The following is a 13532-nucleotide window of genomic DNA, read 5'->3' on the forward strand; positions in this document are numbered from 1 at the left end:
TTCCATGTTTATCAAGGTTGTCATATTCCAGTGTACATTTATAGTATTTCCTTGAGAAACTGGTGGGTGAGGTAGTGGCAGCTGCGGGGTCAGCCCCGCCCCGCACCTTGCCACACACACTCAACACCTCTCACTTCCTCTCATATGTCAGCTATTTACTTCCTATAAATGAATTTAATTAAATAACTGGATAATCCAATAAGGTCATATAGTGTTCAGATTGTTTCGATTTTAGGATAACAACAAAGGTTTTGTATAAATACCATGACACTTGACAACGTTGTATTCCAACGTTGTCAAGTGTCATGTTATTTATACAAAATCTTTGTTGTTATCCTAAAAATGAAACAATCTTAACCCCTTCACTCCGGCGACGCCGAGATCCGACGGGCATCCATCCGACAGGGTCACCGTATGGAAAGGGTTAGTCCTTTTCTAAACCTCTTAATCCTCTTCCATTTCCTCTTAATCCTCTTCTAAACCTCTTAAGAGGAAATGGAAGAGGACCCTTTCCATGATGCCGACGTCTGCGTCACGGATGGAAAGGGTTAACACTATATGACCTTATTGGATTATTTAATCCAATTCATTTAAAGGTAGTAAATAGCTGACATATGAGAGGAATTGAGTGTGTGTGGCAAGGTGCGGGGCGGGGCTGACCCTGCAGCCGCCACTACCCCACCTGTCAGTTTCTCGTGGAAATACTATACATAGCGTTTAAAACTTTGCAGAATGAATGAAAAAATGCTGGAAATTGCGTGTATATTTATTAACCAAACTGTTGCTTTTTACAGAGAGAGAGAGAGACTCTTGGTATGAACTCGATGCTTCTTGCAGGGAAGGAGATGAGACAGCAGGACTTGAGTGAGATGAGCCAAGTCAGCAGTAGATAGACAGTCAACCACCAAACAGCTGTCTGTCTGTTGGAGAGAAAAGAAGATTACAGTAGATGTTCCATGCCAACTGTAGTCTGTTCAAAGTAAGTGTTCCTCTGGCACCTCAGCAGTGTTTGTAATGCCGCACCTGATTGGCTGGCTTCCTCTCTGGCTCGTGTAGAGGTTGTCATCACTCACACATGCTCTTGATGTTAAATTGTTCTATATTATTTACCTTAGCTCACATCTTATACAAGGTAGACAATTAATCTTAACACCACTAAATGCAGCAGTGATTGCAGATCCTAAATTATACTTAATACAACTTTGTAAAAATCAGACGCAATGAAATAATGAGGAGTATAAGAATGAGTCTGAAATGTATTTATACCACTTTTACATATAACTGATAATTGTAGCAAATATTGAGCCTATGCTGATGTAAACCATTCCATTCTAGAAAGAAGAGTCTAATGAACACAATGGTATAATCAGATCATACATAAAACATAGCACAAGTGAAACACACATTTATCTATTCATGTCACGTCCTTCTTCAGGGTGGTGTGCACGCTGGCAGTGCTGGTGCTGGGTGAGCTGCTGTGGCCTTCCAATAGCCTGCTACGACACTCAGTAACTCCCACAAAACAAACACTTGCATATTAACCTCAGTCCTCTCGTTTTTCGTTCCTCATGTTTTTTTAAATTTCCAGTCAATCTTGTATTTATCAAATAACCTGCTGAAACTATATGAATGCAAGCAAACATTAGTTTTGTGCACAACACTGCTCTGAAGGGGAATTTAACATAGTCTGGATAAATCTGTGTGTTTCACTTACGTCACATTTTATAAATCTGTGTGTTTCACTTACGTCACATTTTATCTATAGCCTGATTATACCATCATGTTCATGGCTTCTCTCTAGAATGAAATGGTTTATATCAGCATTGACTCCATATTTGCTGCACATAATTATCAGTTATATGTAAAAGTGGTATAAACATTTTGGACATGTTCTTTCACTTATAGCTACTCATTATTTCATTATCTTTTGTTTTACAGAGTTGCAGTGAGGATATTTAAGATCTGCAATCACTGCTGTGTTTAGTGGTGTGAAGTATAGTTGTCTACCTTGTATAAGATGTGAGCTAATGTAAATTATATTAAAACATTTAACACCAAGAGCATGTGTGAGTGACAGCCACCTCTACAAGAGCCGGGAAAGGAAGCCAGCCAATCAAACACTGCTGAGGCGACAGAGGAACACTTATTGTGTACAGACTAACTAATAGGGAGCATATACTGGGGGTGCATTGCTTCTCTCACCTGCTGCCTCCACCCTCCAACAGTTCCTCTGGGCAAGCTCCCACACAGCTGCCCTGTCCATCTCAATTCCCTCCCAGCAGGATCAGCAGACTTCCCCCAGGCATGAGTTACATGGGCATGCCCCTGGTCTCCTCCACCCAGGGTTGTCTCATACAAACAACCCTGTGGGCAAGATTGATGTCCGGGAGGCGTGCCATGTTTCTGTATATCCAGAATTGGTGTTCATGGACTAGGCTGGTATCACTCCTCAATTCAGTTTCATGGAGCAGTTGCTGGTTCAACATGGTAATTCCAGCAATACCCCAAGTCCCTGTAAAGGCACTTGGTGTCAAAGGCATCGACACGCCTCTCCATGTCACTATTAACCCTTTCCTTGCACGTGGTGCGGACGCGACTATCCCCTCAGGCGCAGTCGGGGAGCCCAATGGGGGTCTCTTAACCTCTGTATCTCAAAAACTATTCATCACAGCTTAAAACCAAAAACACCATTGGAAAGAGGAGGTCCAGATCTACAGGAGTCAGTTATGTATGCCTCTCTTGCGAATGTACATGCACGTTCAGGGAGTGTTGAATGTTTACACTTACGTCGGTGTGTGCGGGATGATCAGCCGTATTGAGGGAACTGTGGACATCTTTTCTTCAGATTCTGGCAAGGGAGTATTGCCAACTGCAATATTTACAACTATTTGGCCAAAGAATCAGTCAGGTGATAGGTGAAGCTATGCAAAAATGCCGCTATATTGGGCAAGAACATCCACCAGTTACTCATCCGTACATTTGCCTCGCTGGGCTGATATGATTTTCCACCAGACTTAGTGAAGAATCCACTTAATTGGCAATCCTGTATTGTGAGAATTAATGTTGGAACACACTCATACGAGGGAGATTTGAGTGCAGCTGAAGCTCGCAGCGAGCGTTTAGCGCCACCAGCAAATACACCTAACGCCCACTGCAAGTGTTTAGCAATGAAAGGGCTAACGCCCACTGCAAGTGTTTAGCAATGAAAGGGTTAAGTGTCCATGTCTCACAACCACGGAGTAAGGCGGAGTCCACGTCTCACAGCCATACAGTAAGACAGGGAGATCAAGCAGGCAAAGATAAAATCTCTTAAGTTTATTGTGCTCCCTGTCTTACTGTATGGCTGTGAGACATGGACACTGAACAGTGCGTGACATGGAGAGGAGTGTCAATGCCTTTGGCACCAAGTGCCTTAGCAGGGTCATGGGGTATTGCTGGAATGACTTCATGTTTGACCAGTGACTGCTCTGTGAAACTGAGTCAAGGCCTCTTACCAGCTTACTTTGTGAAGCCAACTCCGGCTGTATGGCAACTGGCCCGCCTCCCAGACGTCGATCCTGCCTGCAGGGTTGTTTGTATGAGACAATCCTGGGTGGAGAGACCAAGGGGACGCCGGCAAAACTCGTGGCTGAGGCAAGGTGACCGATGCCTGGAGGGACTTGGGATGGGATGGGCAGCTATTTGGGAGTTAGCCCACAGGGACTGTTGGGGGTGGAGGTGGCGGGCGAGTGAAGCGACGTGCCCCCAGCGTATGTTCCCAGCTGTAACTTACTGAGCCATAATAAACTTGCTAGACTTACAATAGATTCATTTCAACACTTCCGCCACAATGGGTTCATTTCAACACCTCTCTCCGATGAAAGAAAGAGAAGGAAAGGAAATAGAATAAGGGAGAGCAAGGTTATTATGGAAGGAGAGAGAGCATTCTTCTCTCCTCTGTCTACCCAGTGAGGCACTATGCTTCTACTATTACTGCTGCTGCTACACCGCCACTACCATCACCATGAGAATTAGCACCCTCTTAAACCTACTATTCCTCACCTCCACAACCCCTTCTACTTCCACCTACCTACTACTACTAACTACTGCTAGACTTTTCTGCCCTTAACCCTTTCACGGCTTGCGGGCTTGGGAGGCGACTATCCCCTCAGGTGCAGTCGGGCAGCCCAATGGGGGATCTCTTTTAACCTCTGTATCTCAAAAGCTATTCATCACAACTAAAAACCAAAAACACCATTGGAAAGAGGAGGCCCAGATCTATAGGAGACAGTTATGTATGCCTCTCCTGCAAACGTACATGCACGTTCAGGGAGTGTTGAATGTGAACACTTAAGTCAGTGCATGTGCGATGATCAGCCATTTTTTAGGCAACTGTGGACATCTCTCCTTGAGGTTCTGGCAAGGTAGTATTGCCAACTGCAATATTTACAACTATTTGGTCAAAGAATCTGTCAGGTGATCATTGAAACTATGCAAAAATGCCGCTATATTAACCAGAACATCCAACAGTTACTCGTCCATAGATTTTTCGTGCTGGACTGATATGATCTTCCACCATATTTAGTGGAAAACCCACTCAATTGGCAATCCTGTGCTGTGAGAAATATTGTTGGAACACTCATACACGGGAGATTTGAGTGCGGCTGGAGCTCGCAACGAGCGTTTGGCACCACCAGCAAATGTGCTACCGCTCGCTATGAGCGTTTAGCTGAGAAAGGGTTAATAGACACTTGGTATGGTTTTTGAGGCCTACAAGTGTGACAGCAGCAGCCGTAGTGATAGTAGTAGTAGAAGAGGTTGTGGGGTGAGGAATAGTAGTTTCAAGAGTGTTAAAGACAGTAATAGTAGTAAGTAGTAAGACTGGAAGAAAGTGCAGATAAACCTGAAGAAGGAACACAAATCAGTCAAAATCACACAGGGAAAAGACACAGACCTTGATAAACATTTAAATGACAGAAACTAAAAGATGGAAGAGGAGGAGGATGACAGAAGGAGAGAGAGGAAAGATTAAACTATTTTTTGGTCTACTAGGAGGAAAGGAAAAAAAGGAGTGGTGAAAAATGGACGTAAGCTTGACAACATACGTGAAAACACAGACCTTGGGAAACGCGGAAATGACAGAGAAACAAGGAGGAGGAGGAAAGACCAAGCTATATTTTGGTATGAGGAAGAAAACGGAGGTAAACATGAGGGAGGAGAACACACACTTCATGGCTGCCTTGTCTCTTTGGCTCGCTGGAGGCTGTACTCTCGTCTCCTCCCTTCCTTCCCTCTCGTCTCATTTCTAACCCGTCCTTGGCTCACTGGAGGAGGGATGACACACACTTCACAGCCAACTTGTCTCCTCGGCTAATCTCCCACCCTTTACTACTGCTACAGGCTGGCTGGAGTGTTCTGCCCTGAATAGACACTTGGTATAGGTTGACCTGCAATGCACAGTGCCAAGTGGAAGGCTTCAGAAAGTGTCGAGTAACTTTTTGGTATGCTTTCTGGTGAGTATGAAGCTTTTGAATAGGCTATAGTTTTTTCCTGTGTCATTTGCATCTCTTTCCTTCCCTTGTTTTGTCTCATCTCAGCTGATAGAACCAGCTGAGTTAATGACAAGAGAAAGGAAAGGGGGAATTAAGGCTCATGTATACCATTTTAAATCGGGTGTGATTCTATAGTTATATCCTTACTATTTGCAAGGGGAGGGAACCTATTAGAAAACTAAGGAAGCAGAGTCAGCTGGACACAAGCCTGTATAGTATTCCTCTGATCATGTCCCCAGAGCCTAGTGGAGGCCAAAGGTAAGGTTGGGGGCACACGCCACAGCCACAGGCCTTGGTGCTCATCTCCGCCTATGCCATGCAATGGTTAGCAAGCTGGCTACGAATCTGGCGGCTGAGGTTAAATTACAGGGTTGAGAAGATTTTGTGGATGGGACAGATGTGTGGGCGGGACAGAAGTGTGGCAGCCAGACAGCTGCCGAATTGGGCGTAAGCTACTCCTGGTGAGGTATATACGGGAGGTGAGGGGGTGCTGCAAGCCTATCAAAGGCCTTTCTGTTTCCCTATTGGGCCGTATTACAAGTCGAATCCGAATAATTTCGGGTCCCAACTAAGGTCGGTTTAGGGGCCGTATTACGAGTCCAATCCAAGAAATATCAGGTCCCGACCTTGGAGAAAGAATAGATGGAGTGGCCCTCAATGGGCGCCGTTCTTCACTGCGAGGTGAAGCATGGGGGGTAGGGGTGGGCGGAGCCTAGCTCCTCCATAACATTGGCTTTCTCGCTCCCAGATTGTGGGAGTAAATGAGTCTGTCTGCCTTATTTCTTCCACATATATGTTTTTTAGTTATCTAACTGCTGCAGTATATGCACTAAGGATGCATAAAGGTTTTCATAGAAAAAACACCAGCATTTCCTTGTATTAGTTCCATAGAAGCGGAGATGACATGTTACACCCCCGCCGTGATCCCTCACACTTTCTCTGTATAGTATTCATTATATATTGACCATGGCCTCACTTTTAATGTAGAAGGGTGTACAGCCTTCTATGTAGAGCATCTCAGATGTGATCAAAACTCACTACGAGAAAACAGAAGGAAATATTAGGGCAGGAAGGAGAAATTCTTACCCATGCACAAATAATAGTCTATATTTGACTCAATGTCAACCAACCCTGTAACACAATCATGCATGTCATTGTTAAAGGCATATTAACCACTAATTGGAGAAAATGCAACTTACTGAGAGGGGTTGGTTACATGTTTTTTGGGAGAGAAATGGTTGTGGAGTGGTGGAGATGGCTTGATCACCAGAGATGAAAAAAAGACTTACAAGAGTAGTATAAATAATAGAAGATAACTCATGTAACAGAGAGAGAGAGAGAGATTGAAAATGAGAATGAGATTGAGAGAGTAAGGATTAGAGAATAAGAATGAGAGGGAATGAAAATGAGAGAATGAGAATTATCATTGTCAGGCAAATGAGTGTCCGTGGGTTTAATCGACTCCGTAACTTACCCAGGTTTACACTCTTATTTTACATGTTTTGCAAAATAACTAAGTGTTCATTGTACTTCTGATAGTACCTAAAGACCTCTACATTCCAGTAATGTGACCTGTTTGTGTGTAAAAGCCATGGGAGATGAATTACAGATGATTTCCTTGAAATTTCCACCAAGGAATCATTCGCATTCTTTTGTGTCGCTCTTTTTCAAGCTCAGTTTTCTCGCCTCCTATATAATGCTTCACCACAAATATTTTGTCTTACTGATGAAACTTTATGCTGTGTGGGCGCAACCAAAGGCAGAGCAAGCCAGTATGAAGGCAAAATGTTGAGGTGTGTGAGTGTTGTGCGTCCAGCGAGCCGGGTAATGTTATGGGTGGACTTGAGGGAGGGGGCGGAGCAGAGCCCAGGCCAAGACTGCTTCACTTCTGTGACGTCATGCCCTCTCCTTCTATTCTTCCTCCAAGGTCCCGACAGAGTTATTCATCCCAAACTCTATAGGGACCTGAAATTTCTCGAATTGGACCCATAATACCGACCCTTGTAGGGACCCGAAACTCAAGTTTCAGGTCCCTACAAAGGTAGCTCTTTCCGACACCATCAGCCCCGTTGTTGGGCCTCCTCCTTGAAAGAATTAGGCATCCCTTTACCAGCCGTCTGGGTGGTTACGCGGCATGCACCGCCTTCCTCCCTTGGGGTATATAAAAAAAATATAAAAAAATAAAATCTGCGCAGCCGGCAAACAGCAGCAACTCAGCACACACCGTGACATCAGTGGTTCAGTTGTCCTTCCGCTGTGGTCAAGCGTGGTCGGGTGCGTGTGTGGTGAACATTTACATCATGTCTCAAAAATGTGCTGTTTTGGGGTGCGCAAATCGCTACAGACACCGCCGAGTAAATGAAACGTTTCATCGCCTCCCGAAAGACCCAGCATTACGCTGAGTCTTGGTTGTGGTGGGCAGTTGTTATACATGTACTTATGTCGTTGGGGTGAGAAACGTTAGTTGGTGGTTGTGGTGTGGGGATGTCAGGCATAAATAGGTTGTATATGATGTTAATGGTATATATATATATATATATACACTCAACCCTCGATTTGCCGGACCTCCATTTGCCGGATTTCGGATTTGCCGGACAAGAGTCCGTGGGGTAAAAAAAAAAGTCCGGCACAAGTCGATTTCAAACTACCGCGCCAGACAAAGTTCGCAAATCGGGCACTAGATGGCAGCGCGGGCGGACATACACGTCTAGTACTGGACTGTACACAAGTCTGCCGCGTCACACGAGTGTTGTGCTTACGTGCTTGTCGTGGATACACCTCTTCTTCACAACGATGCCACCCAAAAACCCACCAAAGAAAGTAACCAAGCGTACAGCTAAACCTGTGCACCTTTCTGTACCTGTATATAGTATATGTATGTTGTATATGTGCATGTTGTAGAAGGTAATATATTATATTACAGGACAGTATAGGACAGCTATGCGAGGTGTAGTCCGGGGGTGGGTTGTGTTTCCCGGACATATATAGGGTAAAGTCCGGCAAGGGGGTAGACCCCCGGACATTTGCCATTCCCGGACAAGCCTTCCCCCCTTTTAGTCCGGCAAATCGAGGGTTGAGTATATATATATATATATATATATATATATATATATATATATATATATATATATATATATATATATACAGTAATCCCTCGCCATATCACGGTTCACTTATCGCGGTCTCGCTGAATCACGGATTTTAAAACTAAATATTTAGTTCCGTATCGCGGATTTTTCGCTATATCGTGGAATTTTGCGGTATAGAGGTATTTTAATATATATATCATTTTACTTATTTTGCAGTAAAAGAAGCATTTTCTAGCCTAAAAAATTGCAAACAATATAAAAAAATTAAGTATTAATAAAAACATTAAAATAATGTTAAATTGAAATAAAATATGTAGCGCACTGCAGATGAGTAGACAAAGACTCGCACGTATGTAAAACGCAGCTACGGCCGCTTCCGTTTGAGCTAGTTTGTCCACGTGTGATCGTACACGGCACACTATTGGCTGATGGATGGGAGGCGACCAACCAGAGCACTGTGTTCTGTATCCTGGGCACTGATTGGCTCAGCGACCGTAGCATTTGTTGGTTCATCAGTGGTTAGCTCGAAGACAAATGGAGAGTGTGTTACAGTTTGCTACCGTTAAATGCTCGAGAAGTTGGCAGTGAGGACCCAGACAGGATGAGGCAATGACTGCACTTGAACAAGACTAAAGTCCTAAACTTGCTCAAAATGATTACTCCAAGCTTATCTAGTTTCATGGAGCTCTTTGCGGTACTGGAATAAACACATGAAGAGCTACTGAACCGAACAGCCGATACGCTCTTCTTGTGACCACAACTTACCGACCACACGAGTAACCGACATGTTGGTGACTGAGTTTCTGACTAGAATTTTGATGAGTTTCCCGTGAAATGTAGCCGACTTTGAATCTCTCGAGAAACTAGTGGTTGTGTGACCTTGTTCACACGGGCTGAGGCGAGATTCACAGAGATATGCGTGCTTATATAAATAATATATATAAAATATAATATATAAATTATATAAATAATAAAATAAATATAAGGTCGCTATTTTGCGGATTTTTGCCTATCGCGGGGGGTTCTGGAACCTAATCCCCGCGATAAATGAGGGATCATATATATATATATATATATATATATATATATATATATATATATATATATATATATATATATATATATATATATATATATAATTGATTTACGTATCCCTGTCTGTTTTTCTGTCCCCTTCTGCCAATCTGAAGAAAAAGAAAAGTTGTGATGAACAAGTGGTTAAAATACCTAGTCAATGAAGCGTTCTTTTTCTGTGTGTGTGTGTGTGTGGTGGGGGGGGAGGTCTGTGCTATGCTGTGTTGTGTCTATGTGTGTGTGTGTGTGTGTGTGTTTGGTTGTTGGGTGGGTATTTTCTATTCTGTGTTGTGTCTATGTGTGTGTGTGTGTGTGTGTGTGTGTGGTGGGGGGGAGGTCTGTGCTATGCTGTGTTGTGTCTATGTGTGTGTGTGTGTGTGTGTGTTCTGTGCTGTGTCTGTGCTCGTGTGAGTGTGTGTGTGTGTGTGTGTGTGTGTGTGGTGGGGGGGGAGGTCTGTGCTATGCTGTGTTGTGTCTATGTGTGTGTGTGTGTGTGTGGTCTATGCAGTTCTGTGCTGTGTCTGTGCTCGTGTGAGTGTGTGTGTGTGTGTGGTCTATGCTGTTCTGTGCTGTGTCCGTGCTCGTGTGTGTGTGTGTGTGTGTATGGTCTATGCTGTGTCTGTGCTTGCAATGTGTGTGTGTGTGTGCGTGCTGTCTATGTTGTGCAGTGCTTCTATGTCTGTGTGTGTTGTGCTGTGTCTGTGTTTGTGAGTGTGTGCGTGTGTGCTGTGGCTGCATGTGTGTGTGAGTGTGTGTATGAGAACGTTCTATAAACACAGTAATATTTTAGTCTGCCATTTCTCAATCCATTTTCTTCATAAGAAAACCATTTTCTCCTACTCGGCAACCACTGACGTCATCCATAGCCCCGCCTTCCTGCGTGGTGATCGGACTTGGTATATGTAGACTTAGGTCCAGAGATGAATTCAAGTTAACTTTTGGATCCAGGGTAGGGTTGGTGGTGCCAGTCCAGTGATGTTGAATATTCTACATATGAAAATATAAAATAGAAGTACTTAGCTACAAACTTACATATACAAGAAGTCATTGTGGTTAATGCCGTCCATATGTTTGTCAACAAATGATGAGTGATGGACTGACGGAGTGGAACTATTACTTAGGCGGGGTTCCCACTATTCCATTTTGACGGATCCGTTGACGTTAATGATGTCAAAATGACATCAGCGAAACAGCGGCCGCTTGGCACGGATGATCTAATCCGTCGGTCCATTGCTCATCATTTGTTGACAAACATATGGACAGTATTAACCACAACAACTTCTTGTATGTGTAATTTTGTAGAATTTTGTAGAATATTTAACATCACTGGACTGGCACCACCAACCCTACCCTGGATCCAAAAGTTAACTTTAGTTCATCTCTGGACGGGCTCCGCGTGGGGCCTGGGTTCCGTCGATGACGTCACTGACGGTCGACGGATCCATGAAAACGGAATAGTGGGAACCCCGCCTACTCTAAACACCGCACTACATACACGGTACTCACACATCATTCCCTCAAAATTTATCAAAATTCAAAATAGTTAATAATCAAGATGCCTTGGCTTTGAGTCCCTATCTGGGAGGGGGACCACAAATACCCCAGAGTGGACTGCCCTTTTGGCTCTCCAAACTTTTTCTTTATTAACTTCTGCAACATTCGCAGTCTTCGTTCTAATTTCCCTTCTGTGGAACACCATCTCTCCTCCTCTAAACCTCACCTCCATTTCCTCACTGAAACCCAGGTCTTAGAGGCTACTGACAATGATCTCTATTCTGTTCCCTCGATCCAATACTATCTCTATCATAACTTTCATCCCGAAGCTGGATGTTGTGTCTACGTAGCCTGCTAGTCATGCAGAAAGCTGAAGTCAGAAAATTGCAACACCCTGCTGATTGCATGTTAGAATAGTCCAATATGTATGAATGGAGTCCAGACATACAGAAATGTGAATCAACTTGTTGGACATTCTGGATTTGGATATGGCCGCCATGACAGTTTTCAAAATGGCAGCCACGATCTAAACTTTTCTTCATATCTCAGCTTGTAACTGGGATACACTTACAAAGTTAGTAAATCCCTATGTTTTTATCATGCCTGAGTTGATTTTGGCATTACAATGAACCCTATAGTGCTCAAATTCTTCAAAAAAATAATCTTTTACTGAAATTACTTGATGCGATACATAAATTTTTGGAATGCAGCCTATTCAACAATTCACTGTTTTAAATGGTTCTAAAACCAGCAAGTGTCCACCGCTGATCCACCAATGACAGTAGTTGGGCCAATGCCAATCCTGAATGCCCCCCGTAACTTTGACACACTATGGAATGTACTGCAGAACTGTCAGGCAATGACAATGAAGATTGGGGAGAAGTACACCGTCATAACCTTTGGTGAGCAACTGTACTACAAAGCCAATGGGACAAGGACAGCTGCAAGGATACTGTCATCATGCTTGGAGGGTTCCATACCCAAATTAATTTTTCCAGTGTTGGGACAGTACATGGATTCCTCAGGCCTGGAAAACATCTGGATTGAAAGTGGAGTCCTTCCTGAAGGAGCATGTGAACAAGTGTTGAGGGAAAGGATGGGACTGCGTCATTTGCATTCACAAGCTGACAGAAGCACTTTGGTCAGTCCTGTGGGCATGCTTCACATCGTGGGCAGAGGAGAATGACAAGCCCATCCAAGAAGATTTGAAAGTTGCAGCTGGAAGTGTTTCAGATGCGTTTGCCAACAAAGATGACAGAGGAATTAGTTCTTCCCTTAAAGACCTTTTGTCAGAAACTGAAGAGGTGCAAGTTCTGATTGATGAGTTTGAAGTTTCTTGTTCAGAGAATGCCACCTTTCGCTGCTGGAGAACCTACATGAAGTTGGTCTCCATCCTCTTGAGGTTCACACATGCTCTTCGTGAAGGAGACTGGGAATTGTTCCTGACATCATATGCTGAAATGCTGCCTTGGTTTGGAGCTTTTGATCATTTCCACTATTCTCGTTGGGGAGCTGTCTTCCTCGCTGATATGCGCACATTGCCCACAACTGTACCTTGCAGAGGTACATGTAGAGGCTTTATCACTGGAGACTTTGTCACAAAAGAAACAAAACAGAAGTTCTAAGAAATACCTGATGACCAGGCCATTGAACATGTAAACAAGGCCAGAACAGTAGCAGGAGGGCTTGTGGTAATTACAAGAACAGACAGCCCGGGACAGATGGGGCTTAACTTTCAATGAGAGCTCAGCTGACCAGTGATACCAAGACCATGTTCAACTCAACCGGCAGTGAGGAAGACGATGATGAGCATTAATGTGCACACACAGATTTGGGTGCGAAGGGAATGAAGCAAGACCAAGATGATGTGCAAAAGCTCATTGACCTGTTCAAGACTTACAACCCATTTGGTCGCACTTCACCAGAACTAGTCTCACTCACCACAGGGGACGTTGCAAGTGAAGCTGTTACAAATGACATCTTGAGTGCGCAAATCACTGGGAAGCAGGTTATGTCAGAGTCTGTTGAGAACAGGGTCATCAAGAAGACAGCAGGTTTTCATGATGGAATCAAGTTAAAGAATCTACAAACTTTTCAGAGCATGTAGGCTACACTGTTCAAGTCAAAGTCGGAAAGAAAAAAACTGTTGCACTAAAGGCAGACAAACTTTCTGAGGCATGTGGTAACAGCAATGCAAGCAGACAGAGATGTTGACATGACTAAAATGTTGGAGCAGGAGATTTGCGCTGTGCCACTTTCTCTGGCAATGCCTGATGGCAGACTGCGCCTACCTCAAAACAAAGTTGATCTCGGCAAGGTTCTCCGGCAAGGCTTGCCACAGAAT

At 43.9% G+C, this 13532-nt stretch overlaps 1 protein-coding gene across 3 annotated transcripts in view; it reads right to left on the reverse strand.

Annotated features, from left to right (window-relative positions):
* Window positions 1-748: 748 nt before the first annotated feature.
* The window catches only part of LOC126998775 (valacyclovir hydrolase-like), a 45702-nt gene continuing 32918 nt past the window's right edge, over window positions 749-13532 (reverse strand). For all 3 annotated transcript variants that reach the window (XM_050860816.1, XM_050860807.1, XM_050860823.1), the window contains exon 7: window positions 749-920. The gene's annotated coding sequence lies outside the window, so the exon portion shown is untranslated. The remainder of the gene's footprint in view (window positions 921-13532) is intronic.

This window comes from Eriocheir sinensis, chromosome 2, assembly GCF_024679095.1.
Source record: "Eriocheir sinensis breed Jianghai 21 chromosome 2, ASM2467909v1, whole genome shotgun sequence".
NCBI lineage: Eukaryota > Metazoa > Arthropoda > Malacostraca > Decapoda > Varunidae > Eriocheir > Eriocheir sinensis.